Source organism: Triturus cristatus, chromosome 11 (assembly GCF_964204655.1).
Source record: "Triturus cristatus chromosome 11, aTriCri1.1, whole genome shotgun sequence".
Taxonomy (NCBI): Eukaryota; Metazoa; Chordata; class Amphibia; order Caudata; family Salamandridae; genus Triturus; species Triturus cristatus.
Window position 1 is genome coordinate 235,182,599 of NC_140594.1, and position 20,254 is coordinate 235,202,852.

Consider the following 20,254-nt stretch of genomic DNA (forward strand, 5'->3'; position numbering starts at 1 on the left):
GGCCTGTGACTGCAAAAAGGCTTATCTTTATGTACAAAAGCCCTTTTACAAGTTGCAAAAAGGAGGGAACTGAATGGGACAGCCTCCTCCTATTTCCATTTCAGAAACGAATGTATCAATATAAATGCAGTCACAAACCATTTATGAGTTAGCAGCCCCGAACTGGGGGTGACAACTGATTCGCAAAAGGGACGTGGCCCACTAAGGACTCCTTCCCCTTTGGGAATCAAATGTCTGCCTATATATGAGAATACAGTGGTCCTGGGGATCACTGCCTCTTCCCCATGAAGTTTTCTAAAGTGCTTTTCTTTTTTTTAAAGCTGCATTGGTTTCTTTAAGGAACACTGTCTGCTTTAAAAAAAAAAATTGTTGTTTTAGAGTGCAATCACAGAGGTTGTGGTGTGTCATGCCTTGAAGGCCACTGTTCCTGTGATTGTAGCCAATCATAAAGGGTAGCAATTTGTGACCTGTCTAATGAATGTTAATTGATAGGGTCTTTCTGTGACACTCTCTGATTCAGTGTTTTGAGATCCAACCTATTAGTACATAGCTCGCTTCTCAACATGTTAGTGCTCAATTTGCGACCACTTTTAGCCACTTGAATATTAGTAGATCAGGACTTAAGCCTGAATGTACAAGCTTGGACTGATGCTAGGAGACAAATCTATTTGCACCACTAAGCAACCTCAGTTGTTAAGAAATCTAGGTCTTGACCTTTGATCCATCATGGTCAGCATGTGTTGGCCCTGACATCCTTGGCATGGTTTTCTCCAGCGTTTTGCCTTCAATCCTCCTCTTTTTACTGACTTTTTTTATACTGGCCTGAGGACTCTGCACACTTTACCACTGCTAACCGATGCTAAAGTGCTTGTGTTCTCTCATTTAAACATGGTAAAATTGGCTTACATCCAATTGGCATATTTAATTTACTGGTAAGTCCCTAGTAAAGTGATACTACATGCACCCAGGGCCTGTAAATTAAATGCTACCATTGGGCCTGCATCACATATTGTACAACTCACTTAAGTAGTCCTTTAAACATGTCTCAGGTCTGCCACTGCAGCCTGTGTGTGCAGTTTTAAATTGCGCTTCGACCTGGCAAGGTAAACCTTTTGCCATGCCCAAACCTCCTTTTCTACCACATATAACTCACCAATAGGGTAGGCCCTACACAGCCCAAAGGGCGGGTGCTGTGTATTTAAACAAGTTGGATATATACTTTTTAAGTTTTACATGTCCTGGTAGTTAAAAACTCCTAAATTCATTTTTCACCACTCCATAGGATAACATTGAGTTCCCTTATTACATTTAATAATTGGCAACATTTAATTGGGAGGAGATAGAAATGTCTAGTTTGGTGTCTAAAGAACTGTAATGTAAAACCCTCTTCAATGGCAAAGTCAGATTTTAAGTCACAATTCTGAAAATGCCACGTTTAGAATGTTGGCATTTTCTTCTCCTAACCATTTGGTGCCTGCAGCCTGTATCTTGGGTCACATGACTAGGTGTAGCTGGCAGTTGGTTTTTGTGTATTGCCTCCAGACAGTGAGACAAGGGGGTAATAGGTGTTGGCCCGGTGGGCCATTTCTAATGTGAAGGGGGGCAAATCTGTTACCTACAATAGTTGCACATCCCAAATAATCTGCCTGAGCACCCTCACAAAGAGCTTGATACCTTTTATTTTGTGAACACCAGACAAACTGGGATCAGGGCAGGATGAGCAGACATTTCCAAGCACCTCTAGGGCGAACACTCTAGAAATGTCTCCTACTTCAAAATGGGCACCACGTATAAATATTGGACCCTCAGACCCAACTCTTGAGTAAACCTCTAGACCTGTGAAAGACTCAGATGGACTGCTGTGCTGCTATGCAAGAAGAACTGCTACTCTGCTGACTTGCTGCTCTGCTGCCTGAGTGAGAAGGACTGAACATGCATCTTGAACCAAGGACCCCCAGAGTGACTCCTAGGGCTAGTGGGCTGGCCTCCTGATCTGAGCCTCAGGAACAGAAAAGGCTCCAGCCATGTTGAACCCAGTGCCTGCTCTGGGTCTTACCCCCAAGTGGTACCACTCCAGTCCTGGACCATTGGAGGTGGGCCTTAAGGTGCTCCTACAGCCCAGCTGTGGCTTCTGCAGAACCGGCGCAGTGTGGCACATTGTACCGGAGCTCCTTGGAACCACCATTGTGCAAAGCATCTTTATATAGCGCGAACCTGACCCGGCGGTATCAGGTATCAGAGCTCTTTACATGAGCACCAGTTGCGTTACACAAGGACACATTAATTTTTTTTTAGGCACTGGGAGATTAAGTGATTTTCCCAGAATCACAGGATGCTGAGCATCGTTGCCAAGACTTGAACCCGGTTCCCCAGATTTTAGGTCGACCGCACTAGCCGTTAGAACACATCCTCACATCTTGATGCAGGAACTAGCATTGTAGCCCCTCAGCTCCTTGGAACCGCTGCTTCACGATGCATTTCGATGCAGGACCTCACATCACAACCCTGCAGCTCATCAGAAAAGCCGCTGCATGAAGCATCCAAATTCAGAACCTTGCATTGCAGCCCCGCTGCCCACAGAGAACACCGCTGCATGCTGCACCCTCTCTGCAGGATGTCAATGGTCCACAACCTGAGTTTAAGGTACATTGTTCAGCTGGCCTAACCTGGTCTCTGTACATGGCCAGCGCTCCACCGCATTCAGTCTGATCTTGTGAATTTGTCCCGGTCCAGCACGACCAGATAGCCACTGTTGGCGCTTTGTTTTTCTAAGCACTATTTTCATTAAAATATTTAAAATTGAAAAGCAGTTTTTACTGATTTAATGAATACAACCAGCGGTCAAGGTTTTAGCAACTGTGTGCACTAGCTCAATCGTTTAGATCAAATCACTCCTATATTTATTACGCTCAACTCTCCATGGTCTACCGCTGTCAGGCCCCCCTATGTTAAAAATATACACTATGAAAGGAGCGTAACATTCATCAATAACATTAATCAATCAATTATTGTACATTATATTGCGTCATCAAGTCAACAGGCCAATGATTTCCAAATGCTCAATGTTGCAAAGTCTTTTATTCTCAAAAGTTCATTCAATAATCTCCATATTCTTCATTAAGTCGCAGTTCAATCCATCAATTCTTTCTTTATAATCATTAATTTTTAACAAACACAGCCAACGCGTTTCGTCCTGACACAGGACTTCATCAGGGCTGTAAAAAAAAACAAAATATTTACACTTATCAGTGACCTCATACATAAAGACAAGCCACAATTTAGATGTTAATATTCATGTGACTTTCCCCCTTCACGCCTGCCTATCTCCATTCTAAACCATATATAAAGAATACAACTGGATGGAAAAACAAGTTAGAAACACAACGATTTTGATCCCTACACCCATATGTTTTAACCTATCTTGACTGCGCAAATGCACATGATTTGGCTCATAATTATTACTTAATCATCAACCTCATCCTGGTGATGAGTTCTCTTCCTCATCACATATTCTTCCAATCTTTCTAATTTGCATCTTAAAACTCTATTGAAAATGCTTCGTTTGACATTTAATTGCAATGCTGCCTCTTTAATCTGTTATGGAATATACCTTATATTTAGAGATGGTCAGTGGTAGTGTCCAACTTCTTTTGTGTTTTATATTCAAGTCTCTTTCTTCCTAGTTATTAAAGACAAATTATGGTTGAAATAACAATTCTCCCAATTCATTAAACTATATTATCCCACAGAAAACTACGTACCTATATTTATCGTTTCACATCTAATTTCTTGTCCCAGAGATTTTAAGACGGCAGGAACAATTCTTTTTTCATTCTGTAAAGTATAATGTATATTTATCTCCAAGATCTAGGTGTCTATATCCCCAAATGTATCCGTCATTATCCTCTCCTTAATTAATGATTAGGAATATATTTTATATTGTGCTTACAACCTGTAACTACATATTCCATGCCTCGTGTTTGGTTAGAATAAGCCAACTTAATTAATGCACCACTAATGCTGTCTCATTTCTGAGCAATTTTCAACTTAATTACTAAAATCGACAATTATTAACCTTATGACTGAGTCAATATAGTTAATTTAGGCTTAAAGTGAACACCCACATACCGTTAAATGTCTCCTTTGGGTTGTCCTACTCGATTATATTCTGTTCGTCCTCAATCTTGAGTCATACGTAGCTGATATATTTCATTCCCATATTGTTGGTGGGTCCAAAACTACTATGAAAAACAGAATAACATACACCTAAATCCAACTTCAATTTTACTTCCCTTTCAGAACATCCTCGTTCTAAACCTATGGTCTTACCGTTTTCTAAATCCCAGCGTTCATCGTTTTACACCGTCAGACAAGGAAATCCTGTCGTAAACCTTATCCACTGACTCCCTCTTATTTAAACAATGTATCCACCAATCTGTTTCATTGTTTGATTAATTCTTTGTCCAATCCGATCGGTACAATAGAACAACGCCTATTTTTCCGTGTTCAGTTCTCGCTCTGGTCCGCTGGCTCCATTCACCAATCAGGAGTCACTATTTTCCACCGGACGTTCAGACAAGCTTGTTCTGAGAACCACCAATCAGAACGCTATTTTAACTGTTCCCTCTCTCGTCCGCTCCTACCGTCCTTCACCTTCGCCATTACTACTCACTTGCGTGCCATTCGCCAATTACTTCGTGTGTACTTGACATGTTAACCAATCCTTATCCACCTTTCAACTTAAACCAATCGCTTACGGGTGAAAATGTTATCCATCTAATTCTTTCCCCATTGTTGCTAATAATATGATGTTGTTGTTGCGTTTCATAGAAAAATCATTGTATCCCTCACTTGGTACCCTGCGGACTATTGACGTGCACCTATCTCATTATAACTCTCATTATGTCTGCCCTATTATCCATATCAAAATTCTTAACTGAAAAATCATTTTGCTCGCGCATTACTTAATTAAATGGCCGGCGTTATTCCTGATCGCCGCAATGCCATTCTACCTGCTACACATAGTGTCATACTTTGAAAATAGAGTATATATATTTTCTGGCCTTTCACTCAATTCTCAACTGACCTCCTTCAGTCGTTATTCCTATGACTATCGCATTAATGTTTCTATTCGGCCTTCATGATTTAGATGACGGCCTCATACATGTAATACACCATTTCATATATCCTCACAAATTCCTGCTCTCATAAGTTTAAACCTTCGATTACTACATTGGTCCTGTACCCAACCACCAGTAATCAAACTATGTTCTCTCCATTAGATTATTCCCTCCTCTTGATATTCACACATCGTTGCCAAGGGGATCAAATCCCTTTACCACACAAAAATCCAATTTTACTGATTGGATTTTTCTCATTTTGATCTTAAATATTTACTAAATTGTTCTCTATTTTCCTAAATTGGTGTGGGATTTTTCTTATGTTGTGTTTTCACTTTATTACTGTTTGAAGTGCTACATAAATAGTTTACACATTGCCTCTAAGTTAATCGTGACTGCTTTCCTGCCAGGCTACCAGAGGGTTAAGCACTGGTTAATTTGGGGTTTGCTAAGGTTTTTCATCCTAACAGAAAATGTGGTTGCTGCTTGAGTAGGGTTTCACCCCTCTCAACCACTAACCCAATTTCCTACAGTATGATATCACTCCTAGGTTCCAGTCGGCATGAACATTCATTTTTCGTTGGTATTTAACTATTTACATGTTTCTTTGCACTTTTTTGCTTCAATCTTAAAAAAAATTAACCATATCTCCATTTCCCCTTATCCAGTTCTGATGATCTTGGTATCCTTTGCTTACTGAATAGTTCTCTGTTTTCTCAAATTTGGATTGGGAATTAGTTTGTGTTGTATTCCTTACTTCAACATTGTTGGTACTGCTTCAAATTAACATGCACCTCTCTCAGGATTTCATGCGGCTTGTGCTGTAGGTGCCAGAAGCTGACAGAGATTCTCGATGAATTGTGTTTAGGCCTTGACAAATTTTGTTTAACCTTTTTTCTGAAATGTTATCCCAGCAATTTAATAGGAGGACAGGTGCTTCGCCAAGGAAGGCAGCAAAATAAGGGTGCCATTAACTTGGTGTTCCTGTTTTCTAACTAAATGGGCTTCTTACGGTACGCTTATGAGATTCAAAAAATGGTTATTTATCTACAACTGGAACCTCCAAAAGGGTTCGTAAACATTGACAGCAAAAATCTGCTGTTATATTGGTATGCAGAGTCTTTACATGGAAATTAGGGGCTTGTGTACAAAACCTTTTTTCAATCACGTTATACTTTATATTCTTAGTGTGGTATGCCACTAGGCCTTTTACCTTCACTCCCCATTGCGGCTGAACTCGTTTTTGTTAGCATTAGAATTCTGTGCAACTTCCCCCTGATAAGCATTAACAGTGTTTGTGCTCTCTCTTTTAAACATAGTAAACGTGGGACGAACTCAATTGCCACATTCAATTTACGTTTATGTCCCTGGTAAATTGTACTACATGTAACCAGGGCCTGTAAATGAAATGCTATAAGTGGGTTGCATCATTCTGCCACCCACTAATGTAGCCTTGTATAAAATATCTCAGGCCTGCTACTGCAGCCTGTAATACAATTTTAGACTGCATTTAGACCTGGCACCCTGAACCGGAAACAAGCATCCTGGGACCGGTTTCGGGGTAACACCCCTCATCAGCCAGGCTAGCTTGAATCCAGTTGCAAAGTGAGCAAGGCATACCCTGCAACTAAGGTCGAACAAAGCAAACAGAAGGAGATGATGGACAGAGCGCTGTAACTTTTCAGACATTCACCCCCAGTCACAGATTTGGGTTGATCCATCATAAATCTTTAGCTCACATCGCGACCTCAGTTCAGACAAAGCCATATGCAAATCAGTGTTGACCCTGTGCCTCATGGGAACAGTCCAGCCCAAACTGCCAAGCCAGGTCTTCCCTGAACCGGAAGCAAACATCCTGGGACCGGTTTCGGGGTAACAACCCTCATCAGCCAGGCTGGCTTGAATCCAGTGGCAAAGTGAGCAAGGCACCCACATCTAGGCATAACCTGACTACTAAGGGCGAACAAAGCAAACACAAGGAGATGATGAACGGAGCGCTGTTACTTTTCAGACACTCACCCCCAGTCACAGGTCTGGGTTGAATCCATCATCGTTCTTTAGCTCACTTCTCAACCTCAGTTCAGACCCAGCCATATCCAAATCAGTCTTGACCCTGTGCCTCATGGGAATTGTCTAGCCCGAAGTGCCAAGCCAGGTCCTCCCTGAACTGGAGACAAGCACCCTGGGACCGGTTTCGGGGTAACACCCTCATCAGCCAGGCTAGCTTGAATCCAGTGGCAAAATGAGTAGGGGACCCACGTCTAGCCATACCCTGCCAACTAAGGGCAAACAAAGCAAACACAAGGAGATGATGGACGGAGCGCTGAAACTTTTCAGACTCACCCCCATGTCACAGATCTGGGTTGAATCCATCATCGTTCTTTAGCTTACTTCGCCACCTCAGTTTAGACCCAGCCATATGCAAATCAGTCTTGACCCTGTGCCTCATGGGAATAGTCTATCCCAAACTGCCAAGCCATGTCTTCCCTGAACCGGAAACAAGCATCCTGTGACCGGTTTCGGGGTAACACCCCTCATCAGCCCGGCTAGCTTTAATCCAGTGGCAAAGTGAGCAACATCTGGGCATATCCTACCAACTTTGACTAAGTCCAGTGGGATCAGATAACTATACTTTACGGGTGACTTATATGTATCAAAAAGGAATTTTTAGGCCTCGTAAAAGGTTTCTTTTGCCAGGTCAAAATAGAAGTTCAAAACTGAACTCCTGGCTGCAGGCCCACTAGTTGCAGTTAATTTACAGAACCTGGGGACATATAGTAACGCTTTACTGGGGTTATATAAGTAAATTAAATGTCGCAATTGGGTGTATAACTATTTTACCATGGTTCTAGGAGAGAGCACAACTACGTCAACACTGACTAACAGTGGTAAAGCAGTGGTAAAGTGAATAGAGTCCGAATGTCTACAAAAACTAAATTCAGTAAACAGAAGGGGTGAAGGCAAAATGTTTGGGAGTGACCATGCAGACAGGGCCAAGCCCAACTTGACTGCTTTTGCAAATAGAATGACAGTACATCAAACCCTTCACTTCCCCATATACTTCATTTATCTATGCATGAATCCATATCCGTACTGAAAAAGAATATATCAAGTTTTACAAATGATATTTAATTTATATTGCTTGCATGTTCTAAATTTTGTGTAACGGTCGGCGCAGAACAGTTGAGCATTTTAGCAATTTTCGCAAAATAAATTAATTCACACGAAAATAAAAAATATACATAAATTACTAAAACAGAAATCATCACATACTTTAAAATGCTATTTAGTGACCCTGACATCTTGCTCACATTTTTCTTTGTTGATATAACATTGCTAAAATGTGCCTTCAATCTTCCCCTAAAGACTGCACAATGTTGCCAGTACATGCACAGCCACGTACTGTATGCATATCCATCGCGTTTGGAGACATTGACAAAAACAGCCCAGGCTCAACTCCACATCTGCCAGGAAGCACTGAACCCTTTTAATTCCAAAGTAATATCAGTGGTTCTCAGCGCTGTGCAAAGACATCCCATTGTCATTTGAGCATCTTTTGGCTTCCTCAATAGGCGCACCTTGGTTCTTTCAGTATTGAGTGTTCCTCCCTGTCCTGCTGCCTTCTTAGGGCCCCTTCCTGGCATCCGGCTGGCTAGTTTTCCATTTCATCTCTTCCCCGCCACACACACAAAGTGATTTTCACGCCACAATAACAAGCTGCAGGGTGAATGCTTTCATATTTGAATCAGCTAACAAAAAAACCCGCTGGAACAAGTGATAGATTAACACCTGCGGAGGAACTGATATGAACGATAGCCTGCTATGGTGTCCTGGGGATGGCAAACTTTCACTGAAAGCAAAATCCACCAGAGAACAAGGATGCTCCAAGTCCTTTCATGAGTGCAGCTGTGCTGAGAGCTGCTAGGGTTGTAGAATCACAAAGCCTACTGATCGACTAGCGTTCATTATTCATTTATTAAGAACCGCACAATCAAAGCGACATCTTCCAGAGTAGTAGTAAGAATAATACAACAAAAACAGCAAAAAGAAGTAAAAACAACAACAACAATAATAATAACAATCACTATTATTATTATTATTATTATTAGTAGTAGTAGCAGTAGTAGTAGTAGTAGTAGTAGTGTTAATAATAATATTAACAACAATATTAATCATAATAAATATCATTATTTACTATTGCTGTTGTCATGTTATTGTTATTATCACTAGCAGTATTGATATTATTCCTATTGTAATTAATATTATTGTTGTTGATATTATTATTGTTATTACTAGCAGTATTGCTATTATTATTATTTTTTATAATAGTAACAGTTATCATTATTATTGTTGTTATTATTATTATTAACAACAGTTTGTGCAGTACTTGCAGCCACAAGTTTTACAATAGTGCCCCTCTGTTTTGTGATGAACCAAAACAATATTGCTCATTTTAGCAACCTTCACAATGATGAAAAGTTCATTCGGACCCACTGGGATTCAGACTAGTTTCCTGCAGTTTGCTCCCAAACATGCCAAAACAGAGCCCTGTTTTCCCATTTTGGTTCAGCACTGTGGATTGCAAGGATGCCAATCTCTGTATTTTCATTCTGGAAAAAGAAATCATTGTAGGGGCATTGCAGCAGGTCAGTGTCCTTGACATAGAGCAGGAAGGCAAAGACAAATATTTGTAATTGGTTGGTTAGCCCGCTTTATGAGTCAAGTGGACAGGTCAATAGGAATGCTTTGGACTACTTGGGAGGGGCTTACCTTAGCTGTGGGCAACACCGACCAATACCTGTCCATTCATTATGCGCAAGAGGGCAATTAACGACCAATAATGGTTAATTAATCTCTGTCGATGCAGAAGTGTATCTTCTTGTGATCCTCTCACAGCTCATTGTTTCCAAAATGTCCATGAAGTACTGCATATTTGTGTGCTTTTAATATCTTATTTCTGTTGTTTTACCACCATTTAAAACTCATTGGCAAATTTAAGCACAAAACCTGAGCATGCCTGCTCAGCTCATTATTGACACTAATTAAAAAAAATAGGTAACGATTAATGTGGTGACAGAAGGTCAGCTTAGAACTTTCTATGTAAATAATGAGTGTACCCATATGACCGATACAGTGGACCCGTACCTTCTGGTAGCATCATTTATATTGAAGGGTGTAAGAAATCAGCTTCCTGGTTGAACACGGTGAAAACCTACTAAAGCCACAAGCAGAATTCTTGTCAGGGTGAAGTCATAGGAAAACCCTAAATTAACCGGTACTCAACCCTTTGGTAGCTTAGCACCAAGCAGTCAGGTCAACTCAGAGACAATGTGTAAGGCATTTGTGCAACACTTCAAATAGTACCAAAGTGAAAACACACCACATAAAGGATCCCACACTAGATTAGAAAAATAGAGTAAATGGTAATAAGTACAAGACCAAATTGACAAAAATCCAATCAGTAGAACCGGATACAAGCACTTTGAAAGATTTAAGTAAAAATAGCACCAAAAAGCACTAATTGTGGATATCTGGTCATGCTGGACCAGGACAATCACAAGTTCAGGCCGACCATGATAGAGATCCAGTGAGGCACGCTGAACAAAAGTGCCCTAAATCCTGGTGGTGTAACATTGCAAAGTCCGCATTAAGGAGGCATTGTGGGAAGCTTGAGATGCAAAGTCCTGCATTGAGGATGTGTTGCTCACTGCCCGGTTCCAAAGAAACTGCGGAGCTTGCGATGCACAGTCCTGTGTCATTGCTAAGGCTGTCATTGACAAGAGGTGAGTGATGCGAAGGCCTGCGTTACGCAGTGGTGGGTTTGATGCGAGCTGTGAGGTCGAGACGGAGTCCTTGTGCGGGAAGAAGTCACACAGCAGAGGCGATGCTTCGGTTCTGCTCGGGGTTGCATCGGTTCTGCTGCCTCCACAGAAGGCTGGCAGAGCATCTTCAGACCCACTTTCAAGGGTCCAGAACTGGGGTGGCACCACTTGACAGGGTAAAACCCACAGTTGCAAAGTCCAGATGCTGGTCACAAGAGACTAGCCCTTGGAGTTACTCTGGTGGTTCAGGTTACAGTTACAGTCCCTCTCAAATAGGCAAGAGGTCAGCAGGCAGCAGGTTCAGCACAGCAGGCAGCAGTTGTTTAGGGCAGATGTCCAGCAGAGTGGGAGTCATTTCAGCAGCACAGCATTCCTTCTTCTTGGAGGTCTTCCACAGGTCCACAGTTTACTGAAGAGTTGGTGTTTAGGTCCAATACTTATATCTGGTACCTCCTTTGAAGTTGAAGGAGCATCTAGAGGTTTCCCCTTAAAGTGCACAGGTTTCTTGCCTCTACTACCCTAGCTCCAGATTAACTACATGGGGTATGCAATCCTTTGTGTGAAGGCAGGATACAGCTTATTCAGGTGTAAGTGGGACTGTGCCTAACTCCACCCTGCCAATGATGCCCCATCCAGACACCTCTACACTCTCTATTGTGTGTGCCTGTTTTGGAGAAATACACAAACACCAACAGCCAACTGCACCCAGCCATGTGACCCAGAGACAGGCTGCAGGAACTAAATGGCTACAGCAGGAAAAAGCCAACTTCCTAAAAGTGGCATTTTCAAATGTGTAATTAACAACCTGACTTTTCCATGAAAGAGAGTTTTTTATTTAAATTCTAACAACACCAAACATGGACTGTCTATCTGTTCCCATTGGGAGTTACAGCTTATTTAATGTAATATGGTAACTCTAATGTTATCCTATGAGAGAAGGAGGCCATGCAATAGTGAAAAAAGAAATCAAGGGTTTTTCACTACCAGGACAAGTAAAACTTAAAATTCCATGCTCTGCTTTTTAAATACATTGCACCTTGCCCTTTGTGCTGTTCAGGGCCTACCCTAGAGGTGACTTATATGTATTAAAAAGGAAGGTTTGGGCCTGACAAAAGGTTTATTTTGCCAGTTTCAAATGGCAGTTTAAAACTGCACACACAGGCTGCACCGGCAGGCCTGAGACATGTTTTCAATGCTACTTAATTAGGTGGCACAACAAGTGATGCAGATCCACTAGTAGCTTTAAATTTACAGGCCCTATGTAGACTTAGTACCAAATTAATAGGGATTTATAAGTAAATTAAAGATTCCAGTTCGGGATAAGCCAATGTTACTATGTTTTAAGAAGTGAACACAGCACTTTAGCACTTTTTAGCAGTGATAAAGTGCACAGAGTCCTAAGGCCAGTAAAAACATATATCAGGAAAATTGGAGAAGGAAGGCAAACATTTAGGAGAAAGGCCGGCATGAGGCTGATAGGTCTAACAAAAAGTAATACTGAAACCCAAACTCTACATTTCACAAATTTTAATTTGCTGGTTGGATGGTGAGTCCACAAACAGGAGTAGTATTAGAGAACAAATGAAAGAAGTCTAAAGTTTTCTGTCCTGGTAGGAAACGTATACAATCATCTGCTAATCTCTCTCACATCACTTTAATACATTATCTATCACTGGTCAGCTGAAATGTAATTCTGTCATGATATGACACCAGGAAAATTAACTGATAAATTAGATTTGCCTATCTCTACCCATTTGCTTTATCCCTCTTCTTCGGTGTATCTTGGTGCATTCTCAATGCCATACAGTACTATTATGACTGACTGTTAGACCTGACATCCTTGCCGTGGTGTTCCCCTAGACTTTCTGGCTTCACTACCTTGTTTTTGCTGAACTCGATTTTGTTGGCATTAGGAACACTTGCACTTTACCCCTGCTAACCATGGGTAAAGTGTTTGTGCTCTCTCCCTTAAGCATGGTAAAATTGGCCTACGCTTGATTAGTACAATGAATTTATGTGTGAGTCCCTAGTAAATGGTACTGCATGTACCCAGGGCCTGTAGATTTAATATTACTAATGGGTGCATCACTCATTGTGCCACCCATTAAAGTAACAGTGGATAATGTGTCTCAGGTCTGTCATTTAACCTACTATTTCAACCTAGCAAGATATCCTCCCAGGACATCCTGCTCAGGGGTGGAAAACCCTGCCCCATATCCAAGGACTTTTTGGAAGGACTACACATCACACAACAGAAGAGCCATTCACAGTCCGGTGACCCTGGGCACTAACAGAAAGTACATTTGGTTTAAACAGGAAAATGCCAACCTTCTAAAAGTGATGTGGCAACAAATAATGGATGGAATGCTGAATGCATCAAACATTCACCACCATGCAAGAGATCTGGGTTAAATCCATTGTTCTTTTGCTCACTACCCAACCCCAGTTTGGATCCAGCCATATTCAAATCAGTGTTGATCCTGCTCCTCATGGGAACAGTCCAGCCCAAACCGCCAAGCCAGGTCCTCTCTGGACTGGAAACAAGCACCCTGGAACCTGTTTCGGGGTATCACCCCTAATTATCCAGGCTAGCTTAAATCCAGTGGCACAGCGGGCAAGGGACCCACGTCTGGGCATACCCATCCCATTTAGGGCAACAAATTATGCAGCAACAAATATTGGACAGAATGCTGATGAGGGGTCATACCCTGAAACCGGTCCCAAAATGCTTGTTACCAGTCCAGGGAGGATCTGGTCTGGCAGATCCTCCCATAGGGAGCAGGATCAAGACTGATTTGCATATGGCTGGATCCAAACTGTGGTGGCATGGTGAGCAAAAGAACAATGGACTAAATCCAGATCTCTTGGCCTGGGGGTGAGTGATTGAAATGTGTCAGCACCCCATCCATCATCTTGCTATTTGCTATGTCCGCCTTAAGTGGCCAAGTGCATGGCCAGACATGGGGCCCTTGCTCGCTGTGCCACTGGATTCAAGCTAGTCTGGCTGGTGATGAGTGATACCCTAAGGCAAGACACCAGTCCTGCATCAACACTCATTTTTGTTCACACTTCTTCTAAATGTAAATTAATTCTTCGTTGATATGTATTTATTTTTTAATTAAGAGTATTTCCCAAGTGCGGACCTCGCCACAACGGCAGTGGAGCACTTTATATATTACAAAGTGTCCCGTGGCTGCTGCAGAGAATACACATGGGGAACAGGGGAGAATAATCTGAACAGCGTTAGCCAAAGAGTTGATGCCTGAAAATATGCGTTTACAGATCATTTGGTATGCAGGAAGGTCAGGATCTTGACTGATGAAGTCTGGGTTGGAGTTCATTAGTACTGGAGCTCGACATGAGAAACCCGGCTTAGATATTTTGGCTTTTCTGGTTTTATGGGTTTCTTCTATTACCTACGTTTTGCCACTCATTTTCCATTGCCACTCATAATTTGGAGTTTGTTCTTTACGGAAAGAAGCAGGTGAGGGCTGATTGCTTTATGGGTTAAGCAGGCCATCTTGAAGTCCGCTCAGGCTTCAACTAGGAGTCTATGCCCGTGCTTTGGGATGGGGTAAATGTGGTTTGATTTCCTTACCCCAGTGACCAACTGAGTCACAGCATAGTGTGAAGAAGATCAGAATAAAATGTCCACAGGCCTACCATGATAGCTTTATCACTGCCTAAATGAATGAGAAGAAGAGTCTGTACTGCAACACGCTCAAGTCATTCTGAGATATTTAGGATTTTAGTTTCCTTTATATATAGCATTCTCTATCAGCAGTGGCTGGTGCAGGGAAGCGCTGTGGATTGGGACAGAGGGGATGTTGACAGACGATGGAAAGGATTTATTTATTTAATTTTCCCTATTCTGTCGTCTGTCGACACCCCCTGCCCACAGCCTCACTGCGCTTATCTGCACCGCCCGTGGCTGTTCTCTGTCAAACGCATGTCTATTCATCTCATCCACTAAACTGTTTTCATCAAATGACACTATGCAAAATATTTCAGGTATGAGACAAAATAGGTATGACACAACACCTTCCCTGCAATCTTCTCCAAGTCAAAAGGGAACATTGTTGCTCCCTATTGGAAAAACATAGTTAACAATGCTCTAGCTCAAGGTGAGTTTTCCAGCTATCTTAAACTCTACCATATAAAGCCTCTTTTACAGAACTGTCAACTTTAACAATTCCAGTTCCTAGATAATGATCAGCTTAATCATTTTCAGTCTGCTTTCAGATCAGGCTTCAGCACTGAAATCTCCATCCTCCATATTTCTATAGGCACTCCCATTATAGGTAAATGTAATTCCTGCCTTTTGAGCTTTCTCAGTTTATTAGCAGCTTCTGACACAGTACATCACACAACCCTTTTAGATAATCTACAGATGTGTCCAGTGCTTAATTTGTAGTGATATTTGCCTGTGCTGGGTACCGGCACTTATTTTTTAACAGCAACACATATTTATAACCGTTTACCACATGGTGGCACTTTTTAAAAATACACATGTGCAAAGTGTGTAAAAGTAGTATGTGGTTACAAAAATAATCATACCAGAGTGCTCATGCCATTCTAAAATCATCGGGTCACCTGATATGCCCCAATTTTCCCCTTTGTAGGGCTGCAATGATTAGTAGGGGTCGTTGGTAGTGGTGTTTGACAGCACTGACAAGGACAGCAGGTGGTCCAAGCTGCAGTGTGCTCCTGGAAAATCTCTTGGGCCATGGAATGCGTGACTTTCCAAATTGATTTGCCTGTGCTTTGAAGGTCATCTACTAAATTGGTTCTTTATCTTATTAAAAATCAAATGCAACAAATTGAGGATTGGGGCCACATTCTCCAGTTCTGTCCTGCTGGCCAACCGTGTCCCCCAAGGTTCAATCTTTACCCCTAAACTTTCCTATCTACACACAGACCAACTTAACAAACTACTGCAAAACTTTGGCATAGCCTAGCACCTGTTTGCTAATGGCACTCAGCCATACCTAAAACATAATTTATGCAAACACTCAGAACTATCTAGCTTTACAAACCCAGAATCTTGGTGGGCAAAGAATTATCTCAGATTAAAACCCCACAAACTGAGTTCCCGTTATCTTTTCAGTCACTTTGGCTTTTCTCACCCTAAACCTGGCTGAATACAGATAATCTGTTGGTTTTAACCCAACCATGCCAAACTTCCACACCTTGAACTCCACGAATAAAGCTTTACAAAGGACATCCTATCCCCAGCATATGCTGCTAAAAGGCATATCTCTGAAAGCCTCAGGGAACAAATAGTCTCCACAGAGAAGCCACAGAAAATTGAATGTTCCCCTACGTCTGTCATGGTAGGATGTTTGCTGTTTTTCACAGTACTGAAATGCAGAATCTCCGATCTTTTCCTGTAAGCAAAACATAAGTGCAGAGAAAATAATTTAAATACGTATTCAGAGAGAGTGCAGGATGAAAAGGTCCTTCAAAATCCTACATTTTTGGAAATTGAAGAGTATGTACTGAGCAATACTGAGATGGGCTTGGAAAGGGGCCTTTTGTACTTATGTTTTCCTGCATTATTTCTAAACTCTGTTGAAAACCTGCAGAGCAAGTGGCAGATGAAGAAAGTGGGCTTGTGTGCCTGCATGTGGAGGGAGGGGAAAGATTGAAGCGAGTTCCATGGCCTTTTTTGCCAATACACATCATAGAATTAATTCCTGTCAGCTGCCTCTTGGATGCTTTCATTAAGGAGACAGTTTAATGGATATTCATTGGTGTTACTCATCTTTTAATAACTTTCTTTTCATACTTTTGGGAAGTTACTTTTTTTAAATAACTGCTCGATTAGGTCAACGTAAACGTTTGCTTTTCTGACAATAGGGAGACATTTTATAAGATATTTTTTTCCCAATTAGGATGTGAAAATAACTTTTTAGTGTGTTACAGAACCAAAACATGTTTGTTTGTGTAAAACCAGTCGCGGCTGCTACCTGGAAGCAGCAGTTGGGCAGGTGGGGGGCAAGGGGCGGGGATCACTTTAAAAACAAATCACTTACCTACCTGCCGGCTGGCTGGCTGGCCACCACCGCCTCTCCTGAATCCTCTTCCTGGCTTCTTGTGAGAAACAGGAAGCACCAGGGCTCCCACGTTCCCCGCAGCCAATTAAAAAGCTGCCTTGCAACGGCACTCAGCCATTGGCTGTAGGGTCGGGCATGTTCCCCATGCAGGCTGCATTACAGCCTGCATGGAGAACAGGGAAAGTGTGAATGTCTGTTTTGGGTGGCCAGAGAGGGCCAATGAAACAGTCATTGCACAGTAGGGAGGGCTGTACCACACCTCCCCTGCCCCTTTAGCCTCACCCCGCCCCCTCACTCAAGCTGCCGCAGCAGGACAAAATAAAATAATAGTACCATTAGTTATTATCACTTTATTTTTTCCTTTCTTTTCCTGCTTCGAGGCAGTGGGGCGACGCTCCTCCGCCTTAGCGGAGGAGCAGCCACTGTGAAATACCCAAATGCTATTTCTGAGAATGTAGAAGCAAAATAAATTATTTTAAAAACATCTTTCATTTGATAAACCGAATTGCAAACTATTTGTGTTTTTTAACTGCCCACACAGTTATAATTTAAAGTGAAATGTTATTTGGAACAATACCCGAAGAGAAATGCGAGGTTGTGCTATTCCACCTATGCAAAGACTGTGTATAAATCTTGCTGTCAGAGCTTGCCCTCAGAGTATAAGTGTCAAGCGCTATCGGCTCATATAATATACAGCTCTGATTCCGTTCTGAGATTGGTGGATTTTACGGCTTCCGGCAGCCAGTAAAATAGCAAACGCTTGCTTTGCCAGCAGAAAGAGCAGCGTTACTAATGCAAATTGCTCAGAGAGGTGCTGATATGGTACTTAACAGACCGCATCACAACCATTCCCTTGGGTGCAAAATCGCGCATCTTATCCACGAATAACTCATTGAGGTTGACTCGTTCATCTTTTATTATATGGGAAATGGGAATACTCTATAATCAATAGCAAATATAGGACATTGTTCCGTAAACAACTCATAAGACAAAGTCCTTAGTACATCAATTGAACTGTGGTTTGTGATCGAACCATAGAGACGCAGAAATTCAACCCACAATCTAGCATCGTTGTCTTTGGTGAAATGTCAAAAAAACTGAACCATGAAATTGAAGTGGCAGCAGATGAACTACGCATGGGTAAACAAACTATCTGATCAACACAAGACATCTTTCAGTTTGTCTTGATGCCAAACAAGGCAGTGGGGACAGTCATTATTAGCAGCGTAATGCTGTCCTCTGTTTCATTTGAAAACAAGCATTTGCAATGCAATAGGTCTTGCATTCGCGAGAGTTTAAGCTACTGGCATTATAAATGACAATGCTTTTTATGTATCTGTTTTGATAATTAACACATAACTAAAAGGCATTGTCATTTCATTTCCTCTGTGTTGGCTATTCTTTGTGTTTTTATATCTCCCATATTTTTTACTTCAATGTTTCTCTTCGTCAGTCTCTCTTTGCTCCTCATGTTCACTGTCTACTTCTCTATTTACACCAATAACTGAATATTTTTCTGACTGCCGCTCCAGTTTCCCAGCCCATTATTCAAGAAAATATTCATACAAGGTAGTCAAGCAGTATAAGCAATATATTTTCTGCTGAGTGCAATTATTTACTTATGCGATTGGAGCAGCAGGATTTGGACAACTGAAGCGGAAAAGATCAACTGAAAACAAAATGTGAAACAGGCAAAGAGATTAGAGTCACGCACGTAGATAGAGAAGTAGACAGTGAGCAAGAAGGGCAAAGAGAGACTGACAAAGAGAAACTTTAAAGTGAAAAATATGGCAGATATAAAAACACACAGATTAGCCAGCAAAGAGGAAGAGACTGAATAAAAGAACTTAAAAAAATATACAAACTGAAGAAAAAGCAAAATATAAAACAGTTAAATGAAGAAATGTATAAAATGTGTGCGAATGCGCCGATTGGTCATGTTACACAGAAATACACCAGCATTGAGGGAGGAAGAAGGAAGGACTTCTTTCCTCGCTCTCATCCTTTCATCTAGCAGTTTTCTACGAGAGTGATGAGGTTCACTTCTTTCTCTGTACTATGATCCTCAAACTACAGGGTTGCTGTTCCTTATTACTTCAGTAAACAGAAACAATTTATTTGGAATAGTTTATGGATTACGAAAATGTAGACTTTTTATGCAACTATGTTGCATGATTTAGGAGTAGTGATAAATTTGAGCCGGTGGATGCAGGTGGGGCCTACTGGTACTCATTTTTGTATACCAGCCTTATTTTTCCTCATCAGACCCAGAGCAAGAGAGTGAAAAACACAAAAGGTGGATAGAAGGAGAAAGAGAACGCTGACAAAGGGAGAAAGCAGGGATAAGGGAGATGGGTGGTGTGGGGCAGTGGGTTGCACTGAGATGGTTCTTGAGTTGTTGATTCGATGCCAGGCTACAACTGCACACATTTTATTTCCCCATGCACGCAAAGGTACTGTACTTATCTGATACTGTGTGTTTTTTTCTTTGTTCCCTGTGTGTGCCACTCTGTATTGATGTGTTGGGTATTTGGGCTGACTTTGCCCGCCCGTTATGGACACTGTATCTTGATGTGTAAGGTAATTCCTATGTCCAATATAAATATATATATATATCGAGGTTAAGATATCACGAACTATCGTAGTGCGCAATGAATCGTTTAATTAAATCTTGTTGGAAGTAAAGATTCATTTTATGCAACTAGGATATTTTAACAGTAGCAGTGGATGTATTAGAGGAAAACTTTTTTATATATATATTATATATGTCATGAATTTATTTTTGATATGAAATTGTATTTAAATATTTTTCTATGTTGTATATATGTTCATAGCATATTTATACAATTATTTATTTGTAAATACGAGTATGAATTGTGAATCATCCACATTTGCGCACTAATATTTTTGTATTTTATACAACAAAATTGTAACCATGGATATGTAGTAACTCCTCAATGTCCATGATGAGGTCATTTCCGGTGTTGTTTCCCCTTTAAAAACTGTTATTCCCCACTGCAACGTGTCATGTGATCAAGGCCCGAGTGGGGGCTGAAACGCGTCATGGCGGACTGGTACAGAGAAATTTGAATTAAAATCTCAGTGATTGGCACCGAAGTTTTGGGTCCGTTCTTTCGTCTTCCTAACCAAGGCAGCATTAGAGACGAATTTACATTTATATATATATATATATATATATATATATATATATATATATATATATATATATATATATATATATATATATATATATATA

The 20,254-nt window shown here is 41.2% G+C and overlaps 1 protein-coding gene and 1 long non-coding RNA gene across 6 annotated transcripts in view; one reads left to right on the top strand and one right to left on the bottom strand.

Annotated features, from left to right (window-relative positions):
* MYO18B (myosin XVIIIB) overlaps positions 1-20,254 on the top strand; it is a 1,573,426-nt gene that overhangs the window by 339,854 nt on the left and 1,213,318 nt on the right. The gene's annotated exons all lie outside the window — the stretch shown is intronic.
* LOC146783958 (uncharacterized) lies at positions 3,106-17,023 on the bottom strand. The gene is made up of 5 exons (XR_014970599.1): positions 16,978-17,023; positions 4,129-4,241; positions 3,762-3,834; positions 3,611-3,679; positions 3,106-3,215 (listed from the first exon to the last, which is right to left on the bottom strand). It is a non-coding gene; the product is annotated as an uncharacterized LOC146783958 (long non-coding RNA).